Source organism: Dromiciops gliroides, chromosome 4 (genome assembly GCF_019393635.1).
Source record: "Dromiciops gliroides isolate mDroGli1 chromosome 4, mDroGli1.pri, whole genome shotgun sequence".
NCBI classification, from domain to species: Eukaryota; Metazoa; Chordata; class Mammalia; order Microbiotheria; family Microbiotheriidae; genus Dromiciops; species Dromiciops gliroides.
In genome coordinates this window covers 291,764,243-291,789,354 of record NC_057864.1, presented here as the reverse complement: position 1 = coordinate 291,789,354, position 25,112 = coordinate 291,764,243, and the positions used below count along the sequence as shown (strand labels likewise).

The 25,112-nt window shown below is 39.1% G+C and overlaps 1 pseudogene; it reads left to right on the top strand.

Moving 5' to 3' along the window:
• The first annotated feature begins 628 nt into the window (after positions 1–628).
• On the top strand, positions 629–22,678 carry LOC122755040 (annotated as a pseudogene).
• The last annotated feature ends 2,434 nt before the right edge of the window (positions 22,679–25,112 follow it).

Here is a 25,112-nt window from a genome sequence, read left to right as displayed (position 1 = left end):
CCAAAATTCCTGTGCACTCAATGTCCTGGAGGCCTTCTTGGCTTTCTCTTAACATTTGGGATATACCAATGAAACAAACATTCTGGCTGTCCTAACTGTATGACCAGTCCATCTTTTCTTCTTCTCCTACAGTCCCTTGATAACATCTATTTTTCTTCAAAATTCCTCCTTAGTTGTGTCTCACAGCCTGCTCACACCTACCATGTGCCTCTCCATTTCCCTCTGTATAATATTCATTTTTAAGTTCTTCACAGACTGTTGTATTCCATATCTTGCTGATAATCAGGAACACCAATAGACTGTTGTCATTAAAAGCATGAGCCTTTGCTTTCATGGGAAAGTTGGGGACAGTAAAGGAACTTTGTGATTTCCCAAAAACATTACATCTCATTCTTAACCTCCTCTTCATCTCTGGATCTGAATTACCGTCCATTTATTCTTCCTGATCCTAATATACAAGAAAAGTTTTTTCGAATGAGTTAGGACCTGGTAGCAATGCAATTAGAAATTCATAAAGTCTTTCATGCCCATTAATTTTCTTTTTTAAAATAAAACTTAAGCCCGACTCAGTCCCGGGTACACAGGACTTCGGCCAGGAAGGAACCTGGAAAGGGTCCCAACACCCTCAATGGGCTCCGACGACTTGGACGTGACCATTCATATCCCGAACTGGGTCCCGCACTAGGTCCTGCACTGTCAGGAAGCAGGCGCAGACCCGGAAAGAAGGGAGGGAGAGTGCAGCTCGCGGTGATTCTGCTTGACTAGGGAGGCTGCATAGACAAAAACCTGTCCAAGGACAGTATCATCTACTTCAATAGGAGCTTCATTGGGACCCACTACTCCGACCCCCAACCACAAGGCTTTCTTCGCGGAGCCCTAGAAGCCCCTCCTCTTCCACGTGTTTAGCAACGCAGGGGTCATACTGCACCGCTACGTCTTCGAGTTGATCCATACACACCGCCAGTGTAGCCACCTCCGGGGACTGGGCATCATCTTTGACAGTCCCAACCCCCCACCACCCCGCAAGAGCAACGTGGTGGGGGCTGTGTGGGCCCTGTCCACCATCCTGGAGAACAAGCGGCTGGTGCAGCGCATCTTCCTCTTCCTCACCTTCGCCCTGGAGGCTATCCTAGTGCAGCTGCTGCTCTCCCCCATCACTTCCATCTTCCACCTCACCTGGGTACTAAGCTTTGATGAAGCAGTCATCGCGCTGGCCCGAGCTCTACCTCTACCTCTACTCCAAGGCTGACCGAATTATCCGGGGCACGTGGTGGTGGCAGGGCTGGAGAAGCAGGTGCTCGTCCCAGTTGTGGATTTCTCGACCTCGGGGCACGTTAGCCACCTGCAGGACTATCCCACCTATTACAGCAGCCTCTGTCTCTCTCTACGATTGTGTGCACATGTGTGGGCTTCAGCCCTGGCCTGCCATTCTCCCTTTCTGCCCAGAGATAAAAGTCGGCTCCCCCTCCAGCTTGGGCTGAAAAGAAAAAAAAGGAAGGAAGGGAGGGAGAGAAGGAGGGAAGGAGGGAGGGAGGGAGGCTTAATTAATTTTTTTATATCTATTACCAGAGGAATACATGGTATTCTCCTGACCACATACCCTATTGATTTTTACTAACCCCAGCAGGTTGGCTACTGTTGTTATGCAGTCCTTTCAGTCATATACAACTGTTCATGACCCTACTTGGGGTTGGCAAAGATACTGAAGTGATTTGCCATTTCCTCCTCCACCCCATTTTATGGATGAGGAAAATGAGGCAAACAGAGTTAAGTGACTACCCAAGGTCACACAGCTAGTGTCTGAGGATGGATTTGAATTCAGCGCTTCCTGACTCCAGGCCTGGGGCTATATTCATTGTGCCTCCTAGCTGCCATAGCAGGTTGGTAGGAAAAGGACTATTATATTCATTTTGTCAATTAAAAAACTAAGGCACAGGGAAATTAAATTACTTATCTATGATCACCCACCCTGTAAGTCAGCATCTGCCTGCCACAGCAGAGCTAAGCAAGAACTATGGCAAAGTGAGTGACTTAGTATCTAAAACAAAGTTGTCTGCAGAGAAGGTAACAGATACAAGTGGATCAAGAAATAAAAGTAGATGCAAGCACATTCAAGAGTAAAGTATGAAATGGGCATCATAGCTCTAAGTACAGTGGTACAAAGGGAAGTCAGAGCAGAACAGAGCTGATCCCCAAGCACTAATGGATGAAGCAAAAGCATCCAGGGGTGAGGAGCCAGTTTGACTTGCTCAGTGCTTCTCCCATGATGCTGTCTTTTGTGCTGGAAGTGTTTGCTGACTCTGTCCTGGCTTGATCCCAGACAGCTGAGAATTACCCATAACTCAAGCAGTTTCAGCCTCAGGATAATGCTATACCCTAATGAGTAAAGACACAACAAACCAGCAGAACATTCAGAATAATAATGTCAAATTAGGCACGAAGACAGAGCATGAAGCAGGCAGTGGAAGAACTGTGAAATATGCATAGTAGATAGGACATGGCATAGAGTTAGGAAGACCTGGGTTTAAACCCCACTAAGATAAATTCTTAGTTGTGGGCAATTTCGTCTAAGCTCAAACAGCTCAGTGCTTCAGCTTCTTTGTTTGTAAAATGAAGGTATTGGACTAGATGACCTCTAAGGTACCCTATAGCTCAAAATCTATCACGCAAAATCTATGAGCCTGAAAAAATCAGGGTCAAAAGGAGTCAACATCTGGGTAAGTAGTTGGAAAGACCAAAAGCTCGTGGAAAACCAATAAGTAACAAATCAAACAAAAAGATACAATATACACACACAGTGAGTTAGCAACCTGGCTGGCTGACTAAAATCAAGCTACTGATACTGACACCACAACCACCCAAATCTAATTCGTCATTACCTCTCACCTCGGCTATCATAATAATCTATACGGTCTCTCTAGATTCTATTCATCACTGAGAAAGCATCTTTTAAGTGTTTACTATGTGCAAACCATTGTTCTAAGCACTAGGAATATAATGCCAAAGGCTAACCGGTCCCTCTTCTCAAGGAGTTCAAATGGGGAGACAACACAAATAAATTAGAACATACAAGATAAATGCAGAGTAGATGGAAGCTAACTTTAGAGAGGATGGTACTAGCACCTGAAGGAGACTAAGAATGGTCTTCCAGAGGAGCTGGAACTTGAACTGAGCCAAGCACTCAAAGGCTCAGAGGAAGAGCATTCCAGGCATGGGGAATAGTCAGTGCAAAATCTTGGAGAAATAAGACGGAATATTACCTATTGAAAGTTGTTGTCCTTCATTCTCAAAGAGGACCATGACATCAGGGGGTTGTCATGACTTGAACTTAATTGGATTTAAGTGAGGGAGAGCTGTGCAAGGTCATCGACCTCACTCCTCCAGAGCCATCTGGGTTCAGTGACAAGATATATCTCAGGATGACTGCAGATGGCCCCAAATGTTTAAGGCAATTGGGTTTAGGTGACTTGCCCAGGGTCACACAACTACCAATTGTCTGAGTTGAGATTTTAACTTAGGTCCTCCCAACTTCAGGGCTATTGCTCTATCCATTGCACCACCTAACTGCCCCAGGACTAAGAATGCAATCCATTAACAGCTTCATATTTTATGGTTTTAAATAACTCAGCAAGAATTCCATCACTTCTACTAGTCTTGTTGTTAGCAATGCTTTCTAAGACCCACTTGACTTCATTCTCCAGGATCTAGCTGTAGATCAGTAATCATGCCATTGTGGCTATGACTGATGTTAAGATCTTTCTTGTGTAGTTCTTTTGTATATTCTTGACACCTCTTCTTGATCTCTTCAGCTTCTATTAAACCCTTTTGGTTTTTTATCATATATATTTTTCCATGAAACTTTCCTTTGATATCTCTAATCTTAAAGAGATCTCTTGTCTTTCCCATTCTATTGCTTTCTATTTCTTTGCTTTGCTCATTTAAGAAAACCTTATCTCTCCTTGCTGTTCTCTGGAATTCTGCATTCAGTTGGATATAGCTTTCCCTTTATCCTTAACCTTTCACTTTCTTTTTTCCTCAGCTATCGGTAAAACTTAGTAGATAGCCATTTTGCTTTCTTGCTCTTCTTTTTCTTTGAAATGTTTTTGTTGCTACCTCTGTCCAATGTTACACACCTCTGCCTTAGTTCTTCAGGCACTTGATTTCCTAGATCTAATTCCTTAAATCTTTCCATCACCTCTACTTCATATTCATTAGGGATGTTATTTAGGTTATATCTACATGGCCTGATAAGAAGCTCATGATCTGATCCACAGTCAGCTCCAGCACTTATTTTAACTTATTGTATAGAACTTCTCCCCCTCTGGCTGCAAAGGTGGAGATATAATCAATCTGATTTCTATATTAACCATCTGGTGATTCCAGATGTAGAGTGGCCTTCTGGGCTGTTGACAAGACAGTGAAGTATCTTGACAAAACTCTATTAGTTTCTTTCATGCTTTATTTTGTACTCCATGGTCGAACTTGCCTGTTTTTCCAATATCTTTTGATCTCCCACTTAAGCATTCCAATCCCCTATGATGAATGTGACATCTTTTTTTGGTGTTATTTCTAGGATATATTGTAAGTCTTCATAGAACTTATCCATGTTGGCCTCTTTGGCATCAGTGGATCCAGCATAGACTAATTTACTGTAATATTTAATGGTTTGCTCCAGAATCACAGTTCTCATTCAGTCATTTTTCAAATTATAACTCAGTATCATTTTTTTCACCCTTTTATGGACTATGAGGGCTACTCCATTTCTTCTAAGGGATTCTTACCCAGAGTAGTATATATAGTGATCATCTGAATTAAGTTCACCCATTCCTGTCCATTTAAGTTTACTGATACCTACAATCTCGATGTTTAATCTTTCTATCTCCTGCTTGATCACAAATAGCTTATCTTGGTTCATAGATCTTGCATTCCTGGTTCCTATGAAATATTGATCTTTATAACATGAGACTTTCCTTTCATCATCAGACATATCCACAACTGAGTTTCCTTTCAGCTTTGATCCAGCTTCTTTATTAGTACTGGAACTACGTGTAGTTGCCTTCCACTCTTCCCCAGTATGCCTTCTGACCTGAGAAGCTCATCTTCTAATGGCATTTATTTTATCACTTTAGTACTGTTCATGGGATTTTCTTGGCAAAGATACTAGAGTAGTTTGCCATTTCCTTCTCCAGTGGTTCACACTTTGTCAGAATTCTCCACTATGACCTGTCCAGTTTGGGCAACCCTGTATGGCATAGCTCATAGTTTCACTGAGCCCCTCTTCCAGGACAAGGGAGTGATGGGAGTTGGGGAGAGATAATGAGGGGATGGAGAGGTAGGAGAAATTCATTGAAGTAAGATGTAGTCTAGGATGATGATTGATAAGAGAAGTGTCCAAACAGAATATAAAAGAAACAAAACAGGTATAGTTCTTGTTTCTTCTTGTTGTTCAGCTAAGTTTACAAGAAAGCAGGAGATATTTAAGGAAGTCAAAACAGGAAATGAGTAGAAAGTTAAGGAAAGTTGTGTAGTCTGAGTAAAGGGTTTTGAAGACTTGGAAAAAGAAGTGAGAAAGGGTTTTCATTTCATTCAGATAATTATATGGGAAACTTTATGTGGTTATTCTTTGTGATATGCAGCTTGGAATGCCTAAGCTTGGGGATAAGAATGGAAAGTTGCTACTTATTCATATCTGGAAAGTCTTGGGGGAATAGTTACTGTGGACTAAGAATTGATCCACTTCTTTGAAGAAATAGAGGAAAGGGTTATAGGGAGCTAGGAATTGCCACCACATGTCTTTAAAAATAAATCTACTAAAGGGAAAAGGACCTACATGTAAAAAAATATTTATAGCTGCTCTTTATGTGGTGGCAAGGAATTGGAAATTGAGGGGATGCACATCAATTGGGGAATGGCTGAACAAGTTGTGGTATATGAACATAATGGAATACTATTGTGCTCTAAGAAATGATCAGCAGGTGGATTTCAGAGAAACCTGGAAGGACTTGCATGAACTGATGAGTGAGATGAGCAGAACCAGGAGAACATTGTACACAGTATCGTCAACATTATGTGTTGACCAACTGAGATAGATTTGATTCTTCTCAGCAATAAAATGGTCCAAGATAGTTCCAAAGGACTCAGGATGGAAAATGTTCTCCAAATCCAGAAAAAAACAACAAACTGTGTAATATGGATGCAGATTGAACCATACTATTTCTTTTGGTTTTGGTGCTATTGTTTTTCTTTTTCGAGGTTTTTCCTTTTTGCTCTGATTCTTCTATTATAACATCACTAATGCAGAAATATGTTTAATGTTATTGTACATATATAACCTATATCAGATTACTTGCTGTCTTGGGGAGGGGGGAGGGAGGGGAGGGGGGAGAAAAATTTGAAACTAGAAATCTAATAAAAACAAACCAAATGTTGAAAACTAAAAAAAATTAATTTACTGATAATGAGTTCTCTTTTTTGAAGTGCCAAAAGTAAATAGGCATTAGATAAATTGAGATGTAAATATTACCATTAATGATTATAAATCTACATTTGGTTTGATTTGGTCAAAATCTTACCTGAAAGTAAATAAGAATGTGGTCTAAATATGCTCACCTGTTAGGATAATTGTGGTAAATCAAAACTCAAAGCAGAAATACATTTGCTATTTGGCTTTAAAGTATGAGATTGATGGGAAATACATGAATCAGGGAAATGCAGTCTGAAAAATGTATTGGCTGTGTGACTTCACTTCTGTTTAAAGGGAAAACTGAAATAATAGCATCTACTTCCCCAGGGTTATTGTGAGGAGCACATGACTATAAAGTGCTTAACATAATGCCTGGCATATGGTAAGTGCTATATAAATGTTAACTGTTATTATTATTATTTCTTTAATTATATGTAAGTGCTTCCTAGTGGGTGACTTTATGTGCAGTTTTCTCTGTGATCAGTATACAATGCCAATGATGATAAGATGAATGGTTTTTTATGTAAGGTAATTCGGGAAAGGTATTCAACTGACTTGAGATCCGTGACTGTTAAAGGGTTTTGTTTTGTTTTTTAAATTCATGATATTGTTTATGATATTGTGGACTTTGGTAAATTATTTTATCAGATATAATGTTAGAAAAGCAACTTCTCTTATAATCTAGATGTTAGATTATGAACTGAGCTGTTAAAAGAAAGTGAAAAAAAGTTTTAAAATTTCAATGTTATTTTATCAGGCCTCCCAACCACATGTTGTAATATTGTAAAGTACTGTAATTTAAGAAACTAGAAAATTTCAAGTTCGCCTGTAGTACAGGGGAAGGTTCAGCTAAAATTATTTGGCTATCATTTATAAAAATTTGTTGTTGTTCAGTTGTTTTTCAGTCATGTCAGACTATTTGTTACTTGATTTGGGGTTTTCTTGGCAAAGATACTGGAGTGGTTTTCCATTTCCTTCTCCAATTTACTTTATAGATGATAAAAAATGAGGCAAACAGGGTTAAATGACTTGCTCAGGGTCACACACCTAATAAGTGTCTGAGACCAGATTTGAACTCACAAAGATGACTCTTCCTGACTCTAGGTCCAGTACTCTATCCACTGTGCCACCTAACTACCCTATGTGTGAGATTTAAAATTGGATATTAGATCATAAATCTACCCTACTTAACCTTTCCCTTAATTTATCTCCTAGACTAGTAAATGGAAGAAACTTCTGGTTTTCTAGATAGACCATTTATTGTATGGTAGTCACAAGGTGATGTTGATTAGAAGGATAGGAAAGTAGAAACACAATACAAATCGTCTTAAGTCTAAGCTTAGTCTATATTCTGTATAAAACTCACCAAAAGAGAAGGCCACCTTTGGGGAGAGAGAGACCGTCTGTGCAGTGCAGTCAGGAGACCAGCAGAGCAAGAAAAACACTCCCACTTCCGTTCTCTCCTTGCCTTTTAAGCTCGCACCCTGGAAGTGGAGTGCTAGCAGGCAGTCTGACGAGTGCAGCAGGCAGACTGGCGTACGTAGCTCATGCCGTTTGTCTCCTCCCCGAAAGGGTGGTCCTTAAAAAAAAAAAACCGGCGTCTTTCAGTTATCCTAACCGACTATTAAAAAACTTTCATGTTTTTTTTTACCACATATGAAAATTATAAGAGTGTTAATTAAGTTATTAGGGGTTATTGTTATTACATTAAAATCTATTAAGTATTTACATGGATGTATATATATATACATATATATGTGTATATATGTATATATATATATATGTGTGTGTGTATCTATGTATTATATGTGTGTGTGTGTATATATTATATATATGTGAGGAAGTTGGGGTTGAGTGACTTGCCCAGGGTCATACAGCTAGTGTCAAGTATCTAAGGCCAGATTTGAACTCAGGTCCTTCTGAATCCAGGGCTGGTGCTCTATCCACTATGCCACCTAGCTGCCCCTACATGGGTATATTGTAAAAGTTGAAACTGATAATTAATTATTATGTGATAAAAGGTACAAAGAAAAGACCTTGTACAATCTCCTTTGTAAACTTAGAAGGTTTCTTGGGACCATCTAATCATAAACTTATCAACCCTGTTCAAGAGCTTGCTGTGTTGTGGAATTCCTACTGAGTAAATAGGATATAAATACTCCTTGCACAAAATGAAGGTGAAATTTTCAAACTAATTTATATTATAGAGTAAGTTTCATCTAAGGTTATTTGCCTAACATTTATGGAGTTTTTGAAGTTTCAGCTGGAATAGTATATGTTAACATTATATCTTGAAACAACTAAGTCTTCCAGTCTTAAAGATTTACTTTTGCTTTAAGAAGTGAGCATAACTTAAGAGACGATTATCTGCTAGTCTGGAGGTTTACAGCAATTGGACAGTGCTGTTTTTCTAGGGTTTTTGGTAAGCTATCATATTTACTATTCCAGAACATAATCATTTTCTTGATTTCTAGAGACAGATATTTATACAAGGATGAGTTTAGACTCTAGAAAAAGGAAAGAAAAAGGATAGAAAGGAAGAAAAGGGTATTGAGTAAATTGTTAAAGGCCTGGTAAACTTTTATTATCACATCACCAAGAAGGAAATAATAATAACTTAGCCCTAAGTTGTGTTTAGTGAAACTTGCTATTTGAGGTAAAAATCTCATGGGACTGTAATCTGATATTGTTCTGATTTTTTATTTCAGGTATGATTGTTTGCATTCTCATGAGACCAATAGTCCACCATTTAAGGAAGATGCCATGTATTGCCAGAGGGAGTGAAGTCTGGGAACTATTACTGGTGGTATGTCTGAGTCTGGGAAAATTGAGAGGACTATTTTGGCATGGCTGAAGGTAAAATCCTCTTGACTCAGTTTCCCCATTGTGTTACTTCCTTTTGTTTTTTCATGTAAATAGTATTTTATTTTTTCCAATTACATGTAAAGACAGTTTTCAACATTCATTTTTCATAAGATATTGAGTTCCTTGGGAGCAGCTAGGTGGCACAGTAGAAAAAGCACCAGCCCTGGATTCATGAGAACCTGAGTTCAAATCTGGTCTCAGAGACTTGACACTTACTAGCTGTGTGACCCTGGGCAAGTCACTTAATCCTCATTGCCATGCAAAATAAATAGATGATAGATAGATAGATAGATAGATAAAAAGGAAAGAAAGAAGGAAGGAAGGAAGGAAGGAAGGAAGAAAGAAAGAAAGAAAGAAAGAAAGAAAGAAAGAAAGAAAGAAAGAAAGAAAGAAAGAAAGAAAGAAAGAAAGAAAGAAAGAAAGAAATTGAGTTCCAAATTTTTCTCCCTTCCTCTCTCTCCTCCTCTCTCCCCAAGACATCAAGCAATCTGATATAGGTTATACATGTGCAATTATATTAAACATATTGTATTACTTTCTTTTGAACAGAAATGTTTCCCACCTGCTTAAATCCTGAATCTGGCTTTGGCAGCCTGTTAATGAAGTGGGACTTTGGCAGAAACAACTATGACTGTTACCTGGACTCAAAAAGGGTTAAGGATGCTTTATCCTTGCAAACCTCTGGTGAGTCATTCTGTGCCCTTAGACCTAAGCCTGAAGGACCAGTTTTGATACTACTATAACTATGTGCTTCTTCCTTTCAGCAAATTTATATATCAGGGCAGGTGAACAATGGAAGTTTGTCATCAAAGTAAGAGTTAAATTAATGTTTATATTCATCACATTTATAAGATTAAATCCCTGAAGTAACTCATTCTTTCAATATGATATGGGAATAATTATACAAAAATAAAAGAGATTTTGAAACAAAAATATGTCTATTAATTTGTGAGGTTAAAGTTAGGAATCTCTGTTTTTCTTTTAAAGATTAGAATTTCAGTGCAATCAGTTATCATAGTAGAGAATAACTAATCAGCTTTCTTGTGTTACTTTAATAGGAAATCTGATTTGACTTAAGTTTGTCATTTAATATGAGATTCAAACCTGTGTGTAGGCATGTGCTGAAATGCATGCAAACTAATCACAAGTTACCTTAAAGATTTTCCTATTGTTTAGGGGCAGTTGGGTGGTGCAGTGGATAGAGCACTGGCCCTGGAGTCAGGAGTACCTGAGTTCAAATCTGACCTCAGACACTTAACACTTACCAGCCATGTGACCCTGGGCAGGTCACTTAACCCCAATTGCCTCACTAAAAAAAAAAAAAAAAAAAAAAGGGCTTCTGAGAGGAATAGTCTATGTTTATGTCCATGTTTGTTAATAATTGAACATGTTTTACTAATGACAACTCATTTCATATAAACCATTCTTTGTATGCAATTTACAATTTGGATTTATTATATTTAAACACCCTATCCTAAGTCTTTTGTTGTTATTAAGCATTTTAAAGCAAATTCATTTATGTAATATTGAACCTAGGGATGTAAAGCATTTACTTACCTTGAGTACTAGTGTGGGAATTTATTGTGATTTGGGGACCCTGCCTTTGGGCTGAAATTAAAAAGCCTTAGGCCCTCAAGCTTCTCTGTGTAAGAGGGGCTAGTGCCCCTCCCCTTCCGCTTCAGCTGAGATGAGAAGCCAGTGAACCTTAGGGGACTCCAGCTGGGGAAGCCCCAGCCCCCTCCACCCTGAGGAGAGCTACCCCAGAGATCCGAGGCTTGTCCTGCCAGGCCCTGGGCACACAGCAGGGGGCATGGCCCCTTGAGCCCTGGGTGTGGTACACACAGGATACTCTATTCCAGGGCCACAGTCCTAGCTCAGCCAGCGGATTAGCTTGGTGTGTGCAGGGCGCAGGGAGCCGGAGGTTTGAGTGGAGAGAAGGAACATATATACTGGGGAGTTAGACAGAACGGGGACAGACAGTAAGAGAGGATGGACAGAGAGAGGACGCTGGGGGACAGAAAGAAGGAGGAACACCAGAAAACTAAGAGAAAAGGTCGGTGAGAAAAGAAGGTAGAGATGCTGAGGAAGGAGGGCGGACAAAAAGAGGATGCCAGAGGACTAAGAGAATGCAAGGAGGCCTGTGAGAGAGAGACACAGGGGTTCAGCATGGCATTACAGAGAGGAAACTTAGACAGTAAGGAGGGGTTGACAAAGTGAAAGGGGCTTGGAGTTAGAAGAAAGGAGGTGAGGAGTGAAAGTGAGGCAGGGGAGCTAGAGTGAAGGAGAAAAAGGGTGAAAGTTGGAGAGGACTGGAGGTGAATAGGTCCAAGCAGCATACCCTCAGGGAGGCAGCAACAGGTCTCATATAACTTTGCATTTCTTATCTCTTACATTTATTTTTATAAATAAACCCTGCTTTGATTATTAAGTTAAGAAGCTTCTTAATCCTTTGCTTATCAACTTGGGAGTGGAGCAGTGTGGAGAAATTTTTAAAAGGCCCTAAAAGATTGGTTTAGGGAATTAATAGCAGTCAGATAGCCAGCCAGTCAAAAGTCCCCAGATTAGGCCCAAGCTAACAAAAATATTTTTACATTTGAATGGCAACCTCAGCAGGATTTATGGCCCAATTATAATTTTTCTAAAGTTATAATTTTTCATATAGCCCACAGTTATAAATTTTTTTCAGATTAGTTATAGTTAATATTTTTTTTACACACTAGTAACTATATAGGATTAGATCTTAAAGTATCTTCTACTCCTAGGGTAGAAATTAGTAAAAGTATAAAATTTTGAGAAAGCAACAAAATCAGATGATTATATATGTCAACTATAAATGATTCTATACACAGGCCTTGAGCATATGTGGGCTTGCACGTAGCATGATAATAAATTCTAGAAACTGGGGTCAGAATTCTACTTATAAAATTATATTTATAATTACAAAGGAGAGATAGAAACAGCAAGGGGTATGTGATAATTTAAATTTTATAAAGTTGCAAGGGAATTAAAATGATGTTTGTTTTTTCTTATAGTTCTGTTATTAATACCAAAAGATCCAGCTTGGAAATTACAATATAGATACCTATGCTTAAAAGCACTGGTTTCTTACCACTTGTTTGAAATCAAATACACATGACTTTGTAAGTTAGAAAAAGAAATAAAGAAAATATTCCATTTTTCCTCTGAGCTATATATGCATTTGTTTAATTTGGTATCATGCCTATGTGCCTGTAACATGAGTAACATTGTGGGGGTGTGCAGAAATTGTCATGCTTTTGTATCACTATTATTCATGACATAAAGTTTAAAGCCAAAAAAAGCTAAGTCAACATACTCCAAATCAATACATTTTTTTTTTCACACTACACTATCTGGTTTAAAACACTTTTTTTTTCTTTTTCTGGGGCAGTGAGGGTTAAGTGACTTGCCCAGAGTCATACAGCTAGTAAGTGTCAAGTGTCTGAGGCTGAATTTGAACTCAGGTATTTCTGACTCCAGGGCCAGTGCTTTATCCACTGCACCACCTAGCTGTCCCCTGTATTAAAACACTTTTTTTTTTTTTGGTGAGGCAATTGGGATTAAACTTTCTCCCTGCACTGTTTTTTTTTTTAATTAAATTAAATTAAATTAAATTTTAGTGAGGCAATTGGGGTTAAGTGCCTTGCCCAGGGTCACACAGCTAGTAAGTGTTAAGTGTCTGAGGTCGGATTTGAACTCAGGTCCTTCTGACTTCAGGGCTGGTGCTCTATCCACTATGCCACCTAGCTGCCCCTATTAAAACACTTTTAACCCAAACTTGAGTGTATGTATAACCCAGAAATGTATATATGTGTTTCTGTATACATATATACATACATACATATGTATGTGTATATATAAAGTGTGTGTATATGTGTGTGTGTGTGTATATATATGTATATATATATATATATATATATATACATACACATATACAATAAGCCAGAAATGGGGGTAATTGGTGCATTAAAATATAATGCCTCCTATTCAGAATGTGAGCACTGTGATTAACCCAGTTTATTCATTAGGTCCTTGGAGATTCTCTCTGTTATGATTTGAATGAGGCTTTCATTTTTTTTTGTCATTGACAGTTGGCTTTATGGTCTATTTAAAGATGGATAGTAAAACAGCAGAATGTATTTTATGATGCTACAATTTTTTGACCACTTCTTAGTGACATCTGCCAGTCTGTTTGGCAGTGCATGACAATAAATCCTTCTTTCCTCATGCAAATGACAAATTTCGAGGTGATTTCATTTCTAAACACATCTGGAAGCAAGAAAAATGCATATCACCCAAATGATAATGTATAACAATCCAGTTATACCTTACACTCCTTAGAAAGATTCTTAGACTTCTTTATAAGAAAACAAGAAGAAAACAAGGACTTCTAAACATAAAAAGTCATATGCAATATCTAATTGGCATTTTTATATGCATTTGTAAATATGATTTAACTAGAAAAATAATCATTTTGAGCACAGAGAAGTAATAAAGTAGTTATAGAAAATGAATCTTACTCATGTGGAGTAGTAGAAAAAACACTGCTTGAAATCAGAAAACCTGGAAGAAGTAGAAGACCTAGCTCTGCCATTGACTCACTGTGTGATATGGGTGTAGCATGGTATTTTGGACACATAAGATATTTAATAAATGTTGAATGAATAAACTAAATGAATGAATGAATGAATGAAATTTAATTTTTTTGGTTCTGTTTCAGTATCTCTGGCCCTGATACTGTGGAAGATACATTGGTAAACAATGCCTCATTTGGAATATTTGTTGTTACTTTGACAAGCCCATTATTCAGCTGACTGGTAGTGGGAGAGAGATAGAGACAGAGACAGACAGACAGAGAGACAGACAGACAGACAGACACACACACACACACACACACACATAGAGAGAGACAGAGAGACAGAGAGAGCTATAGCCAATCTCAATAAATGCTATGTGGAGAGGGAAGCTCTTTCTGGTCAGCAATAGATCGATCCCATTCACTGCTAATTTTTATACATGTATTCAGCTGCTTCACTTCACTGAGGTTGCGCTGTGTATTGAACATACAATCATATGGCTAGATCAGAGAACCTATAAAAATTTAGAAAGTGTTCTTCTCTTGTTTTATAAATTTCATGTGCCTGGCCTAGAGTAAAGGTCTTTGGTCAATGACTCAAAATAGATTTGTAATGTCATCTCTGTTTTTCAGAAGGCAGGGTCATGTTGTAGGGTCCTGATAGATTATGTTAATTTTGTGAGGAATAATCATCTTTGGTAAATGATTTTATGTTAGCAGAACCAATGATCTATAAATAGCTTGGGTTTACAGGTTCTTGTCTGAGTGATCAGTTGTTATTCTTGAATCATTTCGGTATTTTTTATGACCCCATATAAGGTTTTCTTGGCAAAAATGCTGAAGTGGTTTGCCATTTCCTTCTCCAGCTCATTTTACAGAAGAGGAAACTGAGGCAAACAGGCTTAAGTCACTTACCTAGGATCACAAAGCTTGTAAGTGTCTGAGACTGGATTTGAATTCACAAAGATAAGTTTTCCTGATTCCATGCCCAGTACTCTATCCAATGTACTAACTAGCCACCGCTATAGTGATCAGGGATATCACTTTTTCTTACAAATAGGCAGGAGTATAATAGGAAGCCAGCCATTTACACTGTTTTTTGATCTCTAAAATAAAAGAGTTAAACTAGATCAGGGGAGTTTAATCTTTTTTGTATTATGGACCTCTTTAGTAATCTGGTGAAGCCCATGGAACCCCATTCTCAGAATAATGTTTTTAAACAATTTAAGGAAATGCTAAATTTCAGTTATAGGTTAATGAAAATTAAATGTATTTTTTTTCCTAATCAAATTCACAGTCTCACTGAAATTTACCCATGGACCCCAGGTTAAGGACCCTTGGACTAGACTAATAATATCTAAGATCCCTAAAGCCAGAAGACTTCCAGGATTTAGGATTCTATGTCTGGCTCCCATTACTCTCTAAATGAGTAAGGGTTTAGGCATATCAGATAATCTGTGAGTGTAGTAAACTTGTATTTATTGCCAGATCTAAGCATAGAACATTTTTTTTTTGGTGAGGCAATTGGGGTTAAGTGACTTGCCCAGAGTCACACAGTGTGGAAATTTATTTTGATTTGGGGACCCTACCTTTAGGCTGAGATTAGAAAGCCTTAGGCCCTCAGGGTCTCCCCCCTCCTCCTCAGCTTCAGCTGAGTGAAAAAGCCCCATGGGCTATACAAGACGCCAGGTCAGACAGCTGGGGGGGGGGGGGAAGCCCCCAGCTTCCTCTGACCTGAGCGGATCCCGGATAGCCTGTGCTGAGGCACATGAAACTTGGAGCGCACCCCCCCTCCACCAGCCGCAGCTCTGGCTGGCGGATTAGCTTGGTCTGTGGGGGAGAAGGAAGCCCCGAGATTTGAGTGGAGAGAAGAAAAGGTATATATAGACCTGGGAGACAGACTAGGGGGGGTTCGGCTGACTAGAGAAGGAAGGAGACTAGAGGGAGACGGACTAGAAAAAGAAGGAGCGAGGACAGACTAGATAGACAAGATTAAGGAGAGGAAGGCTGACTAGAGCAAGGGAAGCTGACTAGGAGAGACGGACTAGATAAAGGACAGACTAGAGGACGGGCGGAGGACGGACTAGATAGACAAGACTCAGGGGTTCAGACAGACAAGAAGAGGTCAAGAGGCAGCTGAGGAGACGGCAAAGATTGGAGACTAGAGATGGGGCTACAAGGACACAGGAGAAGACGAGAAGGACTAGGAGCAGGCAAAAGAGAGGCCAAAGGGCAAACTGACAGAGCAGACAGACAGAAGGTTACAGGCCTTAATACAAACCAGGGAAAGTGTAACGTGCCCTGAGGCCAGAGGTGGCTAAGGCCCTTATTGTATTCAAGAAGTTCCAAGTGCAGCAGGTGTGAAAGAGATGCAGTGGAAAGAGACCGCAGGAAAACAGTCAGGTTGTACTTTATTTCCCTGTATTCCTAATTTGAAATAGTATCTCATAAATAAACTCTGCTTTGATTATTTAGTTAAGAGGCTTCTTAATCCTGTGCTTATCAATTTGGGAGTAGAACAGTGTGGTGGAACTTTATAAATGGCCCATATTAAATTAACGTAGTCAGATAGCCAAATAGTCAACAGTCCCCAGATTAGTCCTCCAGTCAGCTTTAGCCCCCAAATTAGCCCTAGTCATTTAAAAATATTCTTACATTTTAATGGCGACCAGGAATGGATTTACAGCCCAATTATAATTTTTCTAAATTTATCATTTTTCATGTAATCATAATTTTTCATAAATCCAATTATATATAATTTTCCAGGTTAGTTATAGTTATGAATAATTAATTTTTGTACAACAACTAATAAGTGTTAAGTGTCTGATGCCGGATTTGAACTCAGGTCCTCCTGACTCCAGGGCCAGTGCTTTATCCACTGCGCCATCTAGCTGCCCCCAAAATATTTTTAATTGTCTAAAATTTTGGTTTTGTTTAATATTAATAAATCCTGGTTAATACATTAGTGAACAAAAGGGGTCACTTTGGGTTTAATAAGTTTCTTTTCCTTGTTTCCCCTAAAGAATAGGTATCTGGGTTAGGGATGAGACTTTAGGAAGCTACTAAAGAGAAGCAAAATTAGAAGTTGAAAGATGAGTAGCCCTGAAGGTTTATCATCCCTCTCCATCCTCACCAGCACTACTCTTTGTCCATCAGTCAATAAACAATTATTAAGCACCTGCTATGTTCCAAGCACTGTGCAGACTATATACAGGACTAATCCTGAGTTAGGTCAAAATCTCAGGCTTGAGATCTGAATGAAAACAATTCCACGTAGCAGCCATATGAAAGGGAAGAGAAAGAAATAGAGCAAGGAAATCCTAATGACTTACTCCGTCTTGATCTATTCCCGGAAAATCAGTAGGAAATACATAATTCAGGGTTTACCTGCTTTATTTTGCTTAAGGTAAAACTGAGTATACTGGACATTGTGAAACTGTATTCTCACAGAACCAACAAGTGATATATACTCTGTCCATAGAAAAGAGGATTTGGCAATACTTCCTTAAATCGACAGGAATCACCTGGACTTATATTCAGACCAGACTATCTGATAGTAGCTGATGGAAAATGAATGACCATATCTTTCGAATTTCCAATGTGCCACCCCATCACCACCATACAATTCTAAAGGAAAAGATGGTGGAGAACATGAGTATGACTGGAGTAAGATATTTAAAAAACATTGCCTGTGATCCAGATGCCTTCAGAGCATAGACACCACCAAGTTTGTTGGTGAAGGAGAAAGAAGGGACTAAATAGAGCCCAAATCATGGTAGTTCCCCCTACCACTATGGATGATAGCTCTATGACTGTCAAGTTGCAGTAGCATGGATACAACAAGGAAGCTTTTACCCATACCTAGTGATTGCTGGCACATATTAAAGCTCAAAAGAGTTTCAGATCTTGAGTTTATGCCATGATTGGGCAGTTAGGGTCCAATCAAGATGAAAAGGGATAGTGATACATCAACTTACCTGTTATCCTTGGTCCAATGAACCGGAAACCCAATTTTGAGCATGGTGGGCCATGTAGATAAAAGTTCACACCAGGATCTGAGAGCTAAGAACTCAGCTTCCAAGGTAGCTAAGAGAAAAAGATGAATAGCCCAAAAAGCCATTTCTGTTTTGAGAAGCTGTTCACCCCAGTTTATGTCTGTATTATATATTAACTCTTCTACCACATTTACTACTCTTTGTACAATTCAGTTAGATGATCTGGAGTTTTTGTTGTATTCATTTTTTACACTATGTCCTTGAAGTAGAGTTGAATTGATCATAGAAATAATGGTGTTGGAGGCAGCTAGGTGGTACAGTGGATAAAGCACTGACCCTGGATTCAGGAGGACCCGAGTTCAAATGCAGCCTCAGACACGTGACACTTACTAGCTGTGTGACCCTGGGCAAGTCACTTAACCCTCATTGCACCTCCCAAAAATAAATAGCGGTGTAACGAACTGTGCCAAACTCAAAGAGAAACAAATTGGATCCCTTTGGACTGCATATTGTCATAGAAAATAACAATATAGCATCATCTATGTTGCATTTTATTTTTATCTATTTTGTTAAGCATTTCCCGATTATATTTTAATCTGGACCCAGTCACACTGGGGAGTTCTGCTGGCAGTTTCTACTGATTGTGAGACTGACATCTCTAGTATAAGAGACTAAAGGGCTGTTTTCCAAGACTAGGATAGGGACAAAACAGCCATGATCTGATTGGATAAGCAGTACCTATACTGAATAAGGTAAGAATCTAGGACCTCACTCACAAAGCATAGGGCAAACCACAGCAAGGGGTCCCAGAAGTGAGGCTGATACTCCCAGAGATCCTTCTGTTGTTTGATGGTATACATTACACATATAAAGATACAATTATACTGGTTATGATACATTTTACCTATTGCATTGAAATTAAAATCCCCAGGGCAGCTAGGTGGCGCAGTGGATAGAGCACCGGCCTTGCGTCAGGAGTACCTGAGTTTAAATTCGGCCTCAGACACTTAACACTTACTAGCTGTGTGACCCTGGGCAAGTCACTTAACCCCAATTGCCTCACTAAAAAAAAAGAAAGAAAAAAAAAGAAATTAAAATCCCCATTATTCTCATTTCAGAGTCAGCATTATGCAAAATTTAGAGGGAGGTCAAGTTTCTCTTCAGCCCTACTCAATTCTCCTTTCTGTAACTGTCTTTTTTCCACTCAACATTCAAGTCCTTCACATGTTCAGGACAATAAAATTCCTCTGTAATTAGTTGAGTCTTCCTGATAGGGCATCCCATCTGGTTCTACAATCCACCCTTCTCCCTCCCCTGACCCATGTGCATAACCACTAAGCATTGATTTTGCTCCATAATTTTCTTATCTTCTAGTCTCCATGAAAAATGACCTCTCTTGTGTTTCACTCTCTCAGAGCCCCGATAAATGCCAGCCTACGTAATCTGATCAAGTTATTTGTGCTGAGGGGTACCATATGATAAAAAGTCTCAATGTATCATCTCCAAGAGGATATTTAAATTATTTTCAATGCCTTAACCAAAACAATAAGATATATAAATGGAGGCAATAAGGGTGGGTTTGGGGCAATAATCAAGAAGCAGGGGAACTCTAGTATCTCTCATTCACATCTTTCTACTGTCTCTCTACTCTTTCTATCCCTACTGTCCAAGCTACTCTCTTACAATTGTGAATGCATACTGCAGAACCTCTGAGTTAGAAGGTTCTTTAGAGATTGTAGAATCATAGGATTCTAATGGGGGAAGAAGGGCCTATTCCTGAGAAAACAATCATGGGTCCAATATGAATGTTTGGTCAGCCTCCTTCTGAAGTCCATTTCAGAGCAAGCAAACATATTTTTGATCTGCTCTCTTGTTTACTATGTGGTAATTAAAAGGACATTTGGTTAGTTACTGAGCTTAATTAAGAGTGCATACAAAATTACCCAAGAAAGAAATTTGCTTTCTTTTAAGTCTTTCTGGTCATAAGGTGATATGACAATTTCCTGAATTACAGAGGGACAGTAAGGGGGGGTGGGGTGGGGGGTGAGGACAGAAGGTTCTCTTCCTCCACAAAATGCTAGCTATGAGCATATGTCTTCTTAAGTAAGTCCATGCATGGGATAGTGACAACACCTATTCATGTGTTCTTTCCACTGGCAAATGAGACACTGAAAGGTAAGAGGAAGAGGAGTCCAGAGACAAGAGTCCATATAAAGGTTTGGCAACAACTTAGCCCAATAACCCTTTGCAGCCTTGAAGAAGGATCTATCATGATCTAGTCCAGTAGTTTGGATGTCATACCCTGAAGCAAAGGAGCTACAGAAATGAACTGAGTAGAGCATATGCTTTGTAGAAATCTCTAAGTTTGAGCCCATACTCCCCAGGGACTGAGGGAGGATTATGTTTCTGATTTGAGATGTTTCATAATTTGTCTCTTGTTACAACTTTTAGTGAACATCTCTTTGCAAAAGCTAATTAATGTCAACTGGTTGATACATATTGAGGATACGCTAACTGATATTGGTACATGATACTGGGTCAGTATTCATTGGTGATTGGTATCGGGGAGAACACAATGGAATGAGAGCTTAGGCTAAGATCACTGAAAGAACAGAACTGCCCTTCAGGGGTTTCCCCACAACCCCACAACGACAGATGTAGCTCCCCTGTGGGGACCAGACTTTCCAGTATGACTAGGACTTAAGATAAGAACCTCTGGAGTCTATCTATTGCTACAAGATCATTGAATCATAGATCTACTGCTGAAAGAGAACTCAAAAGCCATGTAATTCAAGTTCCTTGTTTTATAGTTAAGGAAACTAAGATGAATAAATGACTTGTCCAAAGTCACCCAGATAGTGATCATCAGAATGGGGATTTAAATCTAGGTTCTCTGATGCCAAGACCACCACCCTTTCCTCTGTTAATGGGTCATTCAATCTAATCTCCTCCTTTTTTATATGGTGTTCTCATTAAAATACAATCAGAACATCAGAGTGTGATATACTTGGGCATTGTCACACAACATTGTCACGCAGTCAAGATAGAGGATGTTTCAGAACAATGTCTTAAGAGTGAGCAAAATGGGATATTAATTGAAGGTAAAATGCATGTTTTTAGAGTTGTTTTAATTATATTTTAAATGCCTTTTGTCACACATTGCATGTAGAAGATAGAAAGTAGACCTGAAATTAACATAAGTGTAAAGAATTAATTGTGATTTGAGGTATCTATGACCCCATCTTTGCCTAAAATTAGAAATCACGTGTGCCCTGACCTTGCTCTGGTTCACACCCATGTGCCTACATGGGCCTGGCCAAATTATAATGAAGGTAGCCCCGCCATGACTGGAAGCTGGGTGAGGGCAGTCAGGTAACCTCCAGCATTCAGAAGCTGAAAGGGGGCTGGCAGTTGTAGGGCGGCTTGTTAATTCTGCCAATCAGAGCTGCCAGCCAATTAGCTTGGGGCTGTGTGTCTGTCCCCCCTGTTTCCTGAGAGCCCCCCCCCCCGGGGTTGCTAGGAAGGAAAAGGGAGGAGATTGGCCATTCTGGCCTTGGAGCTGGAAAAAGACAGGATGCATCCATGTATACTGCTGAGCCCTGGGCAGTGGTGTGATTCAGGTCGTAATTGTCTTCCTTCCTCCATTACTTTTTTTTCCCTTTCCTTTAATTCTACTGATCTTACTTGTGTTTGTAAGTTCGTTCTTGTTAATAAACGCTGTTCTGTTTTTGAAAGAGGCTGTTAATCTCATTCCTTGCCCCAATATTGCAGCAAGCCACCCAACACTCCCCAATTAAAATTTGGCCCCTACATAAATGTGTATAAGCCTATATGCACATATAAAGCTATCTTATTACATATATGTGAATACACATATGCACATGTGTATGTTTAGAAGAATTCATTTTAGGATGTCATTTGTTGATAATCACGTTTCCATTTTGCAGAAATTTTAAATTACTAAGGAAGCATAATGACCCCAGATACATATAACTAAAGGTTGCCCCTAACTGTTACAGTTGCACTAGTACTAACTCAGCATGAGACCTCATATGTTGAGAGTTTACCAGACTGTACTTGTTTATGGATTTTTTAAAATAACCTAGCAGCTCTGTTCTGAGTCAGGGGTACACAAACAAGTTGTAGAACCAAGAGGCAGAAAATGAATTAGAGGAGCCCAGAGCTGGATGAGAACTTGTGTAGTTGTCTCAGCAGGCCTGCCCAGCACCATCTCAGAACTGTGGTGCCATGCGGCCCACTCATTTATCTCTCTCCAAAAGTAGCAGGAATTAAATGGTTAGAGTCTCATGATGAATAAGAGGTAGTTTATACAAGTGCTTTCCGTTTAGATTAAAAATAGAAATATAAATACAAGTAGGGGGGAAGGGCATCAAATGCTGAGGATCCAGTCACATATAAATAACTACCAGAGAGAGAATGGCTATATTTACAATAAAGGCCCATGATGACCCTAGTCATGCTTCAGACTCCCTTCCTTTTCTATTTTTTTTTTTAATGAAAACAGAGACTAGTCATATAAACTACCCACTGGAAGCCTGCAAGCACTAACCATTTTGGTTTCTTATTGCAGTTGGAATTGGAAAGGAACACTCCGTTCCAGAACATGGCAATCCATCTACTGTTTCTTTGTCTCGATCAACGATTAAGAGAGAGCAGAGTCGCTGTTGCCAATCAGAAAGCACGGATAGAGTGGTATCACTTTGTCATTTGCTTTCAGGCAGATCACAGGCTGCTTCCTGAGAATCACAGACATCCTGTTAGGTCTGGGAGGCTCCATCCAGGCTTCTATGCCTAGAGTATTTTAGAAAAGTCAGGCGAGGCTGCTCCTTTTGTTCTGTGAACATGTCAGAGTTGAGTTGAGGTTTTGTTTTTTTGTTTTTTTAAATATTCCCCACCCTTGTTTGTTCCCTGATGCAGTACCAAGATGTAATTTGTATTAGAGCCAAAAACTGGAGACATGCTGAATATGTGAATACCAAGGAAGTGGTTTCCTTAGCAATCATAGGCATGTGAAAGTCACAACTTCCTTTCCCCTTGTTGTGACCTTTTTTTTTTTTTTCAAAGCAATTCAAATTGAGGACAATGGAAATGAATTCCAAGCACCCACAGTGGGCAGAATTGCTAAGCAGTTATTCATGCAGTAGACAAATTACTCTAAAGCAACATGACCATTTTATTAGTGAAATTGCTTGGTATTTAGGGATGACCCTGTATTTTGCAACTTCTTCTACCTCTCCAAAAAAAAACTTTCTCCATCCTCTTAGTAACTGAGAAAGCACAGATCTGTGGATCTACATCCTAAGTGATAAATAAGAGTCAGACATTTGCTACATATGCTATTTTAAAGTATTTCCTCCCTAGGGAAAGGGACAAGTCGAATCACTTTCAAAGCAGTTCCGTTTCCATACCAAATATCTATACTGGCAGCTATCACTACATAGCCCATCCAGACAACTAATCTGCAAGCATTTATTAAGCACTCACTGTTTACCAGGTACTATACTAAGCACTGAATCTAAACTATATCAATAGATTTAGAGCTGGATAAGACCACAGATGTCACATAATCTAAATTCTCTCATTTCAAAGATGAGAAAAATGAGGGCAGGAGAATTTAAAGGATTTTGTCAAGTACAATAAATAGTAAACAATAGATCTGGGATTTGGACCCAGACTTTTTAACTTCAAATCTAGGACCTTTCCCACTCTACCACGCTACTTAATACTTGGTGCACTTTAAAGCTTAAGGGATGCTCAAGGTTGGATCTTAGATGACCTAAAACTTCTGGTACTATACATGCAGACTCCCAACATTTCTACTCAACCTAAAAGCAGGTGGCACACTTAAGGCTGAGGATCATAGGATCATAAAAGTACTCAAGTCCAACCCACTTCTTTTACAAATGAGGAAACAGGCTCAAAGAAATTAGGTGGCTTATTTAGGGTTATAAAGCTATTAAATGTTAGGTAAAATTTGAACTCAGGTTTTCTTGACACCATAAAGGACACTATTATAATAATATCAACAATATCTAGCATTTATATGTGGGGTAGCTAGTTGACTCAGCTGATAGAGTCTAGAGTTAGGAAGACTCATCTTCCTGCATTCAAATCTGGCCTAAGACACTTACTAGCTGTGTGACCCTGGGCAAGTCACTTAACCTTGTTTGCCTTAGTTTCCTCCTTTGTAAAATGAGTTGGAGAGGGAAATGGTAAAATACTCCAGTATCTTTGCCAAGAAAACCCCAAACGGGTCATGAACAACAGCTAGCTGGCCTCACTGAGTTCCCATCTGATAATTAATGTTGTTGCTCTTCTTTTTTTTTTTTTTTGTACTTTGTTTTTGAAGATGACCAAAGAATATGAATTTAGCAGAATCTTTACTCATAGTCAAAGTAGATATAACTTGAAAAGTGAGCTATCCTCTACTACCTTTGTATAGCGTACAACACACATGAAGAAAAGAGACAGAAGAACCACATAAGCTGCTTTTTTTCTAGCACTATGTGTCCCATTATCTCAAATTTAACTCCATTCCTTTTTATCACAACTCTGTACAGCCAACCTCACTTTTAGCCTCATTCTTCAACTATGTTAACTCAGGCTAAAAGATTCTCCTGGGCCCCAGTATGAGACTTTAATGGAACCTGGAATAGAAACACTCATTCTGAATTTCAGATGCAATCAAACCACAGCCTAATTCTTTGTTGGTAAACAAGGGAGTGAATGGTACTTGATGTCTCAGACCCAATGGCAAATTGCATATAATAAAATCAGAAAATCCTAGGACTCTAGATTTAGATATGTTAGTAAACTTCAGGGGTCATCTATTCCAACTCCCTCAATTTATAATTGGAGAAACTGAGGCCCTGGGAGTGAAATAACCTTTCTAAGATTATATTAAGTTAGTAAAATGGTAGAACCAGAATTTTAACATAGGTCCTCTGACTAGCTCAAGAAACTTCTCTGCTATTAGATACTCTCAGAATGGTAAGTGATAAAAACAAAATTAAAAATTAAAAAAGGGAGGCAGCTAGGTGGTGCAGTGGATAAAGCACCAGCCCTGGATTCAGGAGTACCTGAGTTCAAATCCGGCCTCAGACACTTGACACTTAGTAGCTGTGTGACCCTGGGCAAGTCACTTAACCCCCATTGCCCCGCAAAAAAAAAAAAA